Source organism: Haliaeetus leucocephalus, unplaced genomic scaffold (genome assembly GCF_000737465.1).
Source record: "Haliaeetus leucocephalus isolate CR32 unplaced genomic scaffold, Haliaeetus_leucocephalus-4.0 Scaffold228, whole genome shotgun sequence".
In the NCBI taxonomy this organism is placed as follows: domain Eukaryota; kingdom Metazoa; phylum Chordata; class Aves; order Accipitriformes; family Accipitridae; genus Haliaeetus; species Haliaeetus leucocephalus.
In genome coordinates, this window is record NW_010972664.1 from 16,753,977 (window position 1) to 16,766,906 (window position 12,930).

The window sequence follows — 12,930 nt, forward strand, 5'->3', positions numbered from 1 at the left end:
CCATCATAAGACTTAATAAGCACTCCCAACATAATCATCTTAGGACTTGAGACCTATTTACACTGATCATAGCATATATATATTCAGATCTCAAAATACAGACACAAAAGTCTAACACTGAGAGCAAATTCAGGATATTGACGGAAGTTCCCAGGTTCTATAAGCATCTCATACCTCCTTATCCACTGACCAGTTTGGCCCTTTAGTGCAAGAAGCAGTATATATCATATCTCATCAGCATCACCTTCACTACAAACTTGCTTATCTCAACTCTGTGAACTCAGGTTCTTATTCATTTTTCTGCCAAGTCCTCCCTGGATTTTAAATCAGGATGCACCTCCTCTAGCCTCTCCCTTGATTTCACACCACTGTCCTCCCCTTTCTGTTCTATCTTTCTGGCTTTCTCCACTCACTAATGTTCCAATATGACACAGGTTTTACTCATGTATTATGGTAAATAATACAGGCCCAGATGCCTCATGCAGGGACATGTGCAAATACGGAATTAGTGTATTCCAGATGGGTACAACTGCCTGTTTCACCTGCAGGAGCCAGTGTCTGGACACTGTGCCATCCGCTCTTCTGTGCCCTGAAAGCAATGAATGAGTTAAAATGAACAATGAATAATTTTACACAGAAACCACCAGGAATGCGTATTCCTACTGGTTTGTCTTTTTGGCTACATTTGCCTTTTGAGAATACCAGTTGGGAAAATTGTTTAGAACTCAGGCACAGGGAACAATAAAACTGCTCAGTTTGTGTGTAGATGGAACATGTTACAGCTGCGTCAAGGAAAAGCTGGGTAGTTCAGCACAACAGAAACTTAGGAGGATTCCGGAGCTGAGATCTAGTAGATATTTGGAATATAAAGGAAGTTCAATCCCTGAGTAAACAGACAACTTCAAGGATCAAGGGGCTGCTGCTTCATAGCTATCACTTCTTAGAAAGAGAAACACCAGCCTTTCCGATAACTACTTTGCATTATTACCTCACTGCTGTAAAAATCCTTCCAAAAGACAAAGTGAGACCTAGTAGCATTATAACTGTAACTGGAATAATTCAAAGATTCAGAGAAACAGAGTAGAAAATCTTTACTTAATTAAATATTTAAAGAAAAAACAACAACAAATATATCCAACACTATTCCTCCTGTAAATGCCACCCAGTTTGCTTTTTCTGCCTCTCTCTGTCCCCAAAGAGCAAAAACCTACCCTACAATGCCTTCTGAAGGCTGTCTGCCTGCTATCCTCTCTGCCCACCTACCGTAGGGAGCAGCTCCTCCCACCTGCACATAAAAGCCAAGTGCATGCTACCAGCAGCAGATCAGAGCACTTTCTCAGTCCTCCACTGTTCTGAGCCAGTGATCTTCTCTCCTTGGATCTTGTATACTCAAGGTAAGCTTACTGCTACTTCAGGTTTCTGTTCTAACCAGCTATTGTGAGGAAGTCTTAATGTGAACTCTAGCACTGCCTTGCTGGGTGGTGCTGGCTTCCCCCCCCCCCTTTTTTTTTTTCGGATGTAGTGTCATCTGACATTTAAGTTAGTAACAGTCTGTTGTTCTAGCAATGAAATAACAACAGATCTTGCTGGGAAACAGTGTGTGGCTGGGAAAAGTTCTTCTCTCCCTTTCTGATTTATTTTGAAGAGATTAGTGTATACCCAGACCAATTCTAACAATTTATTATCCCTCTTAGTAGTCTCCCTCTCAGTCCAAAGTTATCAAAAAAACTACACTCTAAAGCTTCCTTAAATTCTGGTTGAGGAAAAAAAAAAACCAAACAGCTTAGTGGTAATTTAAGGAAGGAATTGTTTTTTATTACTGTTATTATTATTGACTAGCCAGATTGAGCCGATCTTGGGACTGAAGTACATCTTCACAGGATTCACTGCCTTTAAAAAAAGTGTGATGGAACTTAAGCCCTCACAGAAGCACAGTAATAATGCTGATGGAATTCACTATCTGGTACCAAATATGCTTAAAATACACATTTCACAAGCAAAGTTCTGTTTCTTGGAACAACAGACCTTGTGTGTCTATGAAATTTCTAGATCAGCTTTGTATTATATTTTATCTACAGTTTGCCTACATAGGCATTTCTAATACTAGAGGAAGGAATAGTTAAGTGCTTCGGAGACAGCTACTGAACAGTTGAAACATGAAAAAGTGGTTTGAAAACTATATCTGCACTCCCTTCTATTCATCTATCCATCCTCACAGAGATGAATCTGTTAGTGACTAGTACCAGTTTCTCATGTTGTGCAAGTCAGTGCACTTCCAACACAAAGTCACCTGTTTGAAGAAATTCCATCATAGAAATCCTAATCCTAGAATGCCTCTCTCCACTGCTTAGAGAGGAGGGAAAGCATGAACTACCAAAAGCAAGCAGTGAATGCTGTCTGTAAATTTTTTGCTTCTACTCTATGTAATACATCCTGCAGTTAGAGAGTGATATTTTCTTCTTGATAGCCAAACAGTTCTCTAAATTGACTCTTTTTTGTTCCTTCCCCAAATAAAGTCTTTTCTAAAAAAGAATTATGTCCACATATAGCTGTACTCACATTAGTTGAAACATTTTAAGCTATAGTACTGTATAACAACTGCAGAACTCTGCTCAAAGTGCCCTTTCCTGCATACTGTATCTAAGATTTTTTTCTGTATTTTATATGTTATCTATCGTAACTAATGGGGAAAAGAAAACACTGCCTTCAGCTATTTGCCTGGAAGATTACATAAGTATCTTTAAAAAAAACCCAAAAACCAAACAAAAACCCCCAAAACAAACAAATGGAAGTATTCAAAAACAAAGTACAGTGCTTTCTATAGCAGGCTTACAGTAGAACTATTTTTGCATCCAGGTAATCCATATAAATTGCCCATAGAAGACAGGAATAGAGCCCAATGGTTTTCATCATAACTGGCATTCTCTCTCTGAGCTACAAAATTTTATTCCTTAGTTAACATCAGATTTTTATAGCAAACCTCCCTTCCCTCTCCAAAAACACCCCTCTTGTAAAACACAGATATGTGATTTTAAGTGTAATGCATACAGAATTTAGGTCTACAATCTGGCAGTAAAGCCTCACTATTCACACAGAATTTTACTCTATCAGATAAATCAAAATTTCTAACAGAACAATTTTCAAGAAAAAAAAAATTTTAAGTGCATTTGCCACAGGAAATTTGTACACAGTAAAATACCTTTTATTAAAGCCTGCTGTGAAATGCAATGTTTTGGCATTTGAAAAATGGATTGCAGGACATATTAAGAAAACTCTATTCAAAGGAATGCGTCTAATTTAGATCAGAATCTCCTCTGAGCAATTTCTCTCTTAGGCTGAGTAGGTAATTCAGCTTAGCATCACTTTGCAGCAGGGGATGAAGGGAAACTGCACCCAGCAGGTCTCCAAGAGAACTTAGATGTCTAGGAATGCATTTATTGACTTCTGTGCTGATCTGAAACTCCTTTTTATAAGATCAAAGCATACTAATATTAAGATAAAAATACTGTCATTTTAAAATAGCGCTACAACCACAATTAAAAAAAAAGTGAATCAGTGGGAGAACGACGAATTCAGATTTTTTGAGTAATGACCATAACATTTTAAAATAACAGAATAAAGGTGAAGAGACTATAGTAATTTTTCAGCCACAGACCAGTTAAGTGTTAAGCAGGCATGCTCAGCTATTTCTCCTGGTGGTTGTGCTAAGGTTTTTTAGGTGTTCATTTAGGGCACTAATGCCCACTTAAGCCACTAGTGTAATTCCCACTGCTGTCAAAAGTGTTACACTAGATACAGATACACTAGAAACACAGGATAAACATATCACTGTCTGCTTATTTATGCATAGGCCTGCAGCTATGACTGCTTGTGAGACATTCTGATCTTCATGAATTTATTTTCACCCACCTCTCTGAGAGGCAGAGATATGTTTTCCTCTGGCCATGCTGATACTAAATACATGGACTGTTTTGCTTACAGTCCCAGTGAAAATTCATGGTAGAGTCAGATTTAGCTCTCCTGGGTTCCAGTACAGCACTTTAATCCCATTCTTCATTTTGTACTCAGCCTTATGAATTCCACCCCTTTGCAGCTGATCTGTCTTTGCATGACTCTTTTGGGCTGAACAGCAGGGAGAATTCCAGTGACAAACCTTGAGAGAGGTAATTTACTCCTAACACTTTTGAACTTCCTGTGAAACCCTTTACAAATCCCTTTACGGGATTTGCAAATCATTCTTGGAGGGGGTAAATAAATAAATAAATAACCAAAAGACCACCTCTTTCTTACCCTCTGTGGCTAGAGACCAACCCACTCTTGGCAGGATGAACAAGCCGAGATCCACTGCCATGGACCAAAAATGATGGGCAACATCTAACTATAAGAAGTCAGTCTTGGTAACTCAGTAGCAGTAAAGAGCTCAAAGAGAAGCACATGGTACTTAAGCAAAATTATTCACCTGGATCTTGTATGGCATGTAGAATATATTCTTCCTTTCTTTTCTACATTTGCTATCATGTGCCACCTCTATAAACGTATAGGATATAATTTCACATCCATTAAAACAAACAAATGAACAACCCCCCCCCCCCCCAACCCCACCAGCTTTGCCCTATCCCTTTAGTTTTTAACCCTAGAGCTAATTTACGAGGGTACAGACTCCTAATTGCTCCTGTGGCCTTGCAAATACTGCATTTAAAAAAAAAAGAAAAATTAGCACATTCCAACACTTGATTTCTAGAGTAATTGCCCTAGCAATGGAGGCCTTGTCTCTTATTCTTTTAAATTGAAAATTACCACTAAGCATGCATTGCTTGTAGATAAAATAGTGAATGTGTGAGAGGTAACTGGAGGAGTAGCAGGAGTGATAAGGACTAGAAAAAGAACCATTACTGGTCATGTCACCACCTGCCGTAGAAGGTAGGACAATTTTCATACATCCATAGGCACATTTACAAGGCAGAATTTTCTGCCCACTTACTCTGTCTTGCTATATATCTCAGGGGAGAAAAGATTAAGTTTTATCCCTGAAGCTTAAATATATCCCTATATTTTCCATTACTTTTTTGGCCTTCCAATTATTCTAAGCCCTGGGTTCTTTCCTTCTACAAGGAGATAATTTTCACTAATGTCATATTTCTAAAAGAGCAGTGGTTCAATGGAGTTATTGTAGTGAGGCACAAGAAAAGACAAAAACATTAGATGTGGCTTGTTCTGTCTGATTAAAAACAACAAATATCTGTATTTAACTGTATAAAAGTTTCTTACTTTTGCCACTTACACCTTCTAGAGTTTTGTTTAAGTGATGTTGCCTTTTTTGTGGCTTTCCCTCCAGAAAGTGAGATCTATTCTTTTGTGCTAACGTAATTCTCCTTCAGCAAAAGTTGTGGAGTTATGTGTGTTTAAAAAGATAATGAAGAGTCCTGGTTCTGAAGCCTTTTGTGGGTCTTGTGCAATAACTGTGCCTATTCTCTGTACACATCAGTAAACAATTGTGCTTGGTCTCCCTGTACTCCTGAAATGTTGGATGTGTTTCTGTAATTGTCTTGATGTGTAATGAATTTAATGTCTCATAATTGCACTCCAGGGGATTAATACCACTATGCAGTCTAGGGACATCTTTTGATGATTAAAACTTCCTCATGCAAGTCCATATTTTATAGCAAAAGCAAGATGAATGTAAGTCTGTTGCTTCTTGAATGGCAGGTGAAACTGTTGAGGGGTTTTCAAAAGGGAGTGAGAATCAGTGCCCTCTCTTGGTTAGAAAAAAATATATAAAGCAGCCCTATGAGAGCGTTTATCAGTTCCCTCTGCTGGCTACAAAGCCCACAGCCAGATGAGCAGCTGTGTTTGCGGAGGCGAAGGTCTTAAGTTCTATTCCCAGTGCTGTGTGCATGCGGTAAACTGATGACTGTGGTGTCTGTGCACGTATGTGGACATCATTCTTTATAGGGTCTCATCAACAACTACACTGAGTTCAACATGAGGGCACTCAAAAATAATATGGAGTTCCTGGGAGGTAAGACACTTTCCACTTAAGATTTGAGAAGCATGCTAGCAGCTATGCCTTTCATAATACTACGCAGCTAGAGCATCCTTCTGTCATGCATCATATGCACACCTTGCTTGTTCCACCTCTTCAAGAAAAGTGTGTGTGTGTGTGTTCATTACACTCAGTTTAGAGACATCTGGCCAGTTATCGCAAATATTCTTGGCAATCCCAAATTGTAACACTTCAGAACGTCAGCTTCTGAGAACTCCACATTTGCAAAAAAAGAAATAAATGGTACCAACGAGAACGCTCCAACCTAAAAAAAACCCCACAAATCAAAACAAAACTGAGTAAGAACCTAACTAGTTCTTTTCCATTCTTGTAGTGAAAGGCCTGTATAATCTTGTTATGCAACTGGAGAAACAGGTCATACAATTTATGCAGTCACTCTGAAATAATGTTGAGATGAGAAAAATATACTGCAAACTTAAGAAACAGTTTCTACTTTAAATAAATATTCATAGCACTAAAAATCACAAACTCCTGGGTCAGGTATGCCAGTCCACTTCAGCTCCCAGGAATCTATCACAGCAACATATAGGATACACATAACCTATCCTATTAAAGGGAGAATGAGTCAAAACTAACAGCTTGACATACTAGATATCAAAGGTATCTTAAAAGCCAGATTTTTGAAACATCTGCAGCATATGTTTCTTGCTAACTAAAAAATCAGCCACTCTTTCCAGACCAACATACTGCTGCATTCTTCTCTCTGAAAGCAAGAAGTGGACAGTAGCGCACTGTAGACTTGCATAGGGAACTTGAAGCAAAGCATTTGTCCATTTTTGCAATTGAAAATTCCAGAGAGCAAAACAAGTTTCTAACAAAACCCAGTGTTATGATGTGAAGCAGCAACACATATATATACCACACTACAGTCTCTGAAATGGAGATGCTTACATTGCCTCTCATTTACTCAATGTAATTTTCAAAGGGACAGAATGGATGATGGCACAGCCCCAGGGACACTTATACCAAATACAATCAACTTACCACTGAAGAAATCTAGCATTCAAGTCTGCTTACGCCAGCACATGACTTACCTCTAGTCTGCCCTTCCATTCTTCCCACCATGTGTGGAGCTCCAGTGAATGCAGAGTATCAGAACAAGGGTCTTTTATGTGGCTCAGAGAACAGAATTTCTCTTTCAGCTTGCCTTAAAAAAAAAAAAAGAAAGAAAGAAAAAGGAAAAGAAGGTGTTCAGATATTTCCCAGTATTTCGTTGTAAATTAATTAGATTATATTAGTCCAACTCTCAGTTGATGGACATTAATATAAAACACACAACTGGGACCCTTGCTGGCAAATCTCAGCAAAAAGTCAACATGTAGTTACTTTAGGTCAAAGTCGAGCAATAAAAGCAGGCTTGTGAGAAAAGTTTATGTTGCCAGCATTGATACGTGTCACCTGTACTATAGGTAAAAAGGAAATAAGTGAAGAGTAGTTAAGCAAGTACATCCCACAAGCACTAGCATTCACACAAAACGTATTTTAGAAAATGAAGGAAAAAAGACAACACTCAGTACTTATTTCCTTTCAGTCAGTGGCTTGAATTGAATTTACCATAGTAGCACATCACATTGTTCGCTGCAGAAAAATGCAAAGCTTGGGCCTTTAGGAGTATGTCTCTTGTGCTTTACTGGTTCCAAAAATGTCAGTGCTTGTCAAAGTGTTTTTGAAATAAAACCAAAACCATGTTAATAAAATGAACTTTCCAAGACAATGCTGGCCAAAACTGATTCTTAGATTTCTTTTCAGTAATAAACTGCCTCTGTGGTTGCTGAGTTGATAGGGAAAAGGATTTAAAGGGCCAAAGCCAAGTTCTGGTTAACTTAAAGAGGGTAAAAAAAAGAGCTGTCAAACAGGGCACAAGCCCTCCAATGAATGGAAAGACTTTTGCTGAGGATGGACAGAGCTTAGTAGAATCCAGCTGTGCTTTCAAAAATGGCTGTAATCATTACTAGGCTCCACTTGAATGTATTTTGAGACTGGAATACTTGTTGTGGGTACTATTTCTGATATGCTGCTGTAGATTACTGGACAAGACTTGGTACTTTAATGTAGAACTCACAGGCTGAATGTCAGTTCACAGGAGCTACCCTGCCTATTTATTAAATAGTAATTCCCTACATGAATTAAAAAGGCAACAACTGGAAGGATTCTTTCCCATCCTATCCCAGCCTTCCAGATGAATAGCTCCAAAAATATGCTCCAGTGAAGGATGAAGGTGTTCATGATGAACTGAGTTCCTACTGTGCACACAAGTTGCGTGCAAGTCTGGGCAGCGAGATCTCTGAACTGTTTTGCTGTATGTGCATATAGGTGCAGACGCAGCAGCAGTTTCTGTCTTCCACAGAAGGAAGTGGTGCAGTAGTTGGATGTTCTGTGCGTGTTGCAGGAATTCCTGCTCTCCTCCAGTTCCAACCAGCATAGCTCAGTTTAGGAGGTCTATGCAGTACAGTCCAAGCTGCCATTGCAAGGGTGTTTTCTTAGTTCTTATGCTTAGAACTCCTACAGGCTATTACTATCTTTTGGAGATCTGGGCATAATTTATTACATCAGGAAACACGGAAAAACATCTTAGGATTGCTCCCTAAGCTTGTGTAACTAGCCTCAGCTAAAAACATTGCTCATACTATCCTGGAAATAAAGAAAACTTTAGTTTTTACATGTGTTTAATATCCAAGCCTGATACTTGATTAAAGATTCATTTGCAGCAGTAAATTTTTTATTTTTGTACTGCTATAAAATTATCAGATGGCTTTTAAGTTGTAGTTTAAAGGAAATCCACTCATCTTAGCTGTCTTTTGTTATGTTACCTTCATTGCATCTCATTTTTAAGTTGCTCTTAAGCAGCTAGTTGCAAATACTCAGTACCTAAAATCCAAGCTACCAGTTAGTTTTAGCATGTGATTCTTATGGTGTATCTCTGTTCCACAGTCAAGGCAAGAGAGCTCTTAGATTCAAATTTCAAGGACAAAAACTACCTTTCACTGAGTTCAGAATTCACTTGCAATGAATATTTTATATTATTCTTTTGAAACACCTTATTTTCAACATCACATCTGTCACTCGTATGCTGAACGCTCTCAAGAACTCAGGACTATGAAACACAAGCAAAACAAATTAAATTTGTGACTGCTCAGAGACATCTTCTCTGCTACATGTGCTTTCAACTTTCTACTGTTTACCTCATGAAAACAAGTATTTAAAAAATAAATGAACAGAAATCTACTGTATTTTCAATACTCCATTCATCAAGCATATTTTGGGAGCTGGAATTTTAGCTTGGTGGACACTCATAACATACAGCCTTATCCTTCAAAATAACAGCCGCATCCATGAGACTGAGAGCGGCTCCCTCAACTCTCACCAAAGCTGAAGCTAACTGAAGAAGTAAATTGGCGCTTTCTGGGGGCACTCAGCACCACAGACTTCAGCTCAGGGCGCAGCAACCATTCCTTCCCAGCTTCTTCCCCCCCGCCATCCAAGATGATGAGGAGAAACATTTTTGCTTGCTCAGCTGCTTATAAGTCTTTTGAGAGTAAAGGAAAACATGAAATGTTGTACCTGGTGGCCAAAAGCTGTCGAGATAGCAGGGGTTTGTGTCAGCGGGTTCAATTTAGTGACCCTTTAGTTGTTAAAAAAACAAAACCCGAACCGACGGAACCCCCATTTTGGTTTAAAACACCGTAACACAAGCGGCCGTTAAGCACCTGCGTCCCACAGAGCCTACACGGAGTTGAATCGCTGAAGAGGCCGCGCCGCACCGCCTCAGCCGCGAGCCACCCTCGGGGCTCCCCCCCGCCCGCTCGGCGGCCGTTACCCGCCAGTAACGGTCACGGCGCGAGCCCGCCCCCCGCCCGGCCGCGCTGTCGCCGCCACAGCCCTGAAGGAAGGCGCCATCACCCGGCGGGGCGGTGACAGCTCGCCCTCGGCGGGCCGCGGGGCAGCCGCGGTTAGGGGCCCCTCGTCAGTCAGGCCGGCCCCGTCACGTCGGGGTACCATCTCCCGCCTCGCGTTGTGGCTCTGTGCTTCTGCCCGGCTCCAACGTTAACGCCATTTCTGCACATAGGCCGTCAGAGAAGGGACTCAAAGCCTGCACCTCCCATTCCCAAAGGAGAGGCAAGGGTTGAGGAGACCAGAAACTCCCCACAGCCCAGTCAGCTGAGGAGCATTTATGGAAACACAATGCATTTGAGGTTTCTTGGGTTTTGGATATACAGCCCGGGGGCTTCACTTCTGCGTGCCAGCCCTCCGTGCCCCTTTGAGAAGGATCTGGGTAGCATTAGCTCGCGCAGATGCGGACAGTGCTGGAAGGCCAAAAATGAGGGGGGCAGAGGGGGGGCTCCACTCTGCTGGAAAGAAAATGTCGCATCCTGTGAGGGGAAGCTGCTCGGAAAGAGAAGGCTGCTCCAGCATGCACCACAGGAGGTTCAGGACCTTTCAGATTTCCCCATCTGGAGGCAAAATTGAGGCCACTGTAAGTTAAAAGAAAAAAAAAAAAGTCCATTTTGAAGTTAAGGTTCTTTGGTCTTAAAAAACCAAAAAAAGCCCATCTGCAAAAAATACTACTGTATATGGGTATCTAGTATAAGGAGAGTAACCAGTCGTGTAAAGTTGAAATTCTAAAACTCCAAAACTCCCCCCAAAATACCAAACGCTTGGGCAGGATATGAGGAAAGAAATAATCATGTGAGGAAGGAAAATGATAAAACTACTGTACTCAACAGGCAGGGAGTTCAGAAGGCTGAATGGAACAGCTTTATCCTTTCTTTCCAATGTATTCTCCCCACCCCAGTTTGTGTAACACAAAGGTTTTTCAGGGTGAGTCTTTTTGATCTATGAGTTACATCCCCCAGCATGGCAGAGCCCTGATTTATGATCAAGTGTTTAAGGCAAACAGAGAGCAGCAGCTCCTGAACCTGAAGGCTTGTAAATTGTACACAGAGCAAAGCTGACTCCTGGGCTCCTGCTCCAGTCCCTTTAACACACTCTTGGTTACACAAATGATCGGTATGTCTGGAAAGATATTATACTACAAAACACTTCACCTCCCTCTCCTGGCTGCAGAAGCATCCAAGAACTTCACATACAGTAGATTAATGAATGTATCCTTACAAGCACCCTGGCAACATCACTCTCATTTTAGAGGAAATTGAGGCACAGAGAAAGTTGCTGGTGTAGCATTTCAAGAGATTGCTCCTGGCGAAATTCACAAGTGTCTTCCTGTCACGATGGGGGCTAGTTGGAGAGCTTGGTTCCCATCCGGGCACCTCAATGAGAACCAGATTTTCATGAGTGCTCAGCACCCAGTAGCTCTCGCAATGACACTCACAGCCAAATTTTCTGAAAAGTTCCTTTGATCATCTGGCTGCTGCCTCAGTGGAAGTGGAGAGCTTTTGAAAAATCTGATCCTGTTTGTGGGTGCTGAGCACTTTTCAAAATTCTTGCTTAAGTGACCTGGCCAAGGATACAGACTAAAATCTGAGCAGAACCCACTTTGCCTAATCCCTAGGCCAGTGATTTAACCACAGGCGTATCCTTCCATCTTCAGCAAAGAAAGAATAGACACTAGTTGGGGCAGGAACCAAAATGCCAAATAATTGCCAGTACCCATGCCTGCCAAGAAAAATGCCCGGATACTTGTGGGCAAACCAGACAGCCACATTTTGGTACTTTCCTGAGAAAGGATTATTTCTAGTAGCAGTGCCAGAGTCTGGCAACCTGGATTATGCTCTTTCCAGATGTACCTATTTCTTTCTGGGCTAAAACTCTTGCGAACATGCCCTCACACAGGCACACCTTCCCCACTCTTCAGAGAAAAGCAGCAGCTATCCAAACACTGTGCTGTCTCCATTATCCTTAGAGAGCCAGGCACGCTTGGGCAAGACAACACTATTTTGTGTAATGATTAAGAAGCAGTGGTCGCGTCAGTGAAGATTCTTGTTTTCATTGAATATTTCATTCATTTCTGAACATAAGCAACCACTTAGCTACAGTTGTGCTAGATGCAGAGGAGGAAACGCATGCTATTCTTGGCTGGACTTTACCTCTGGGAAGCAGCAGCCTCCTTATAGCAGCCTCTGTAAGCTGCATGATTTAGCTACATTAGAGATTGTCCTGAACCTCAAGGAAGGACCTGCCTCCAGATTCTGAGTACCCCAAAGTGTGAATGTATGCAAAACCCCCAAAACCCAGCCTGGATCCTGTATTTTGTGGTCTGTTTGTGTGTGGCCCATTTGAAAATTACAGTTTCCAAAGCCATGAGCTCAAGGCTAGCTTAGAAATTCCTCTCCAAACTGACCATATCTATTCAACTGCCACTCGAGGTGCTGCTGTGTCACTCGGCATCAACTTGTTGGATTGTCTATCACAGGACTCCACCTCAGAGTCCAGCTTTCATTAAGCTCCATCTCACTTCTGTCACCAGCTTTCAGACCATGTCCTGAGGCAGTATCTGACCAGTCTGGTAATAGAAAGATAAGGCACCCAGTCACTAGGGCGTTTTAAGGGAGCATAGATATCACATGATAACTATTGAATGAAAATGTTTACAGAAAAATAGTTTTGTAAAACAGCTCAGACTAAGCTGTGGCTGAGGGTTGAGCTCAAGCTATATAAGCCAAAAAATGCAGCTGTATCTTTTCTAGCTACAGCTAGAAACAGCTAAGTGTACTGGAAAAACCCTGGGGGGGGGGGGTGTGCAGAGACGTACTCTCTTAACAGGGGATTACACCTAAAAGCAAGCATGAACATGTTTTCTGCTCTGTTTTGTCTATACCTGTAATAACACAAGGAAAGTGATAGCTGTGATTTGTGCTTTAATTGTTGAATGACAGTGCTTTCACTTGATTCTGACATCTGCTGCAGTA

General features: G+C 41.1%; 1 protein-coding gene across 1 annotated transcript in view; it reads left to right on the forward strand.

Moving 5' to 3' along the window:
• The first annotated feature begins 1,377 nt into the window (after positions 1–1,377).
• COL8A1 (collagen, type VIII, alpha 1) overlaps positions 1,378–12,930 on the forward strand; it is a 96,907-nt gene continuing 85,354 nt past the window's right edge. Inside the window, exon 1 of the mRNA XM_010567372.1 lies at positions 1,378–1,394. The gene's annotated coding sequence lies outside the window, so the exon portion shown is untranslated. The remainder of the gene's footprint in view (positions 1,395–12,930) is intronic.